This window comes from Arachis ipaensis, chromosome B10 (genome assembly GCF_000816755.2).
Source record: "Arachis ipaensis cultivar K30076 chromosome B10, Araip1.1, whole genome shotgun sequence".
NCBI lineage: Eukaryota > Viridiplantae > Streptophyta > Magnoliopsida > Fabales > Fabaceae > Arachis > Arachis ipaensis.
This window is the reverse complement of record NC_029794.2, coordinates 1388590-1389263: the sequence shown is the minus strand read 5'-3', so window position 1 is coordinate 1389263 and position 674 is coordinate 1388590.

Sequence of the window (674 nt, the reverse complement as noted above, 5' to 3'; positions counted from 1 at the left end):
ATAAAATAAATTGTGAGAGATCACACTTGACTTTCTAAAGTGAAATTCAAACTTTAAAGGATCCAAATCCATTTCATCCAATAGCAGTAATAACCATCAAACATGCCACGCTATTATTCCACTTTTATATTTTCCCTTGCGAGAAAAATCCAAAATAACCCCTGATAATTACCTCGAAAGACAACGAGGCCCTTAACAATAAAAAAACCCAACCCGACTTCTGACAATTACTTCGAAAGGACAACGAGGTTCCTGTGTCAAAAACATTAATATTGTTTTTTTTGGCACAAGGGCTAATCAGTCCCAAAAAAAAATATCAAGGACCAAATTAGATATTTTTTTTTCTTAAGGACCTCGTTGTCCTTTCGAAGTAATTGTCGGGGTCGGATGGGTATTCACTCTTTCGCTTGCAAAACGCTATTGATTAATATACCTATATCATGAGTAGTTAGAAGATATATGCATGCATGTTTACTTAAAAGAGTTGAAATTAATTATAATTCGTTACTTGTTTGATGATGTGATAAGTTACTTTTATTTCTAGTATGAGAATCAATGTATCTGTAGCATAAAATATATTCTAGTGTGATGCTCGGCTTCAAGTGAACAGAAAGTAGACATTGAAATAGATCAACCAAATCTCTATCTTCATTCTAAAATAAACACCAATATCT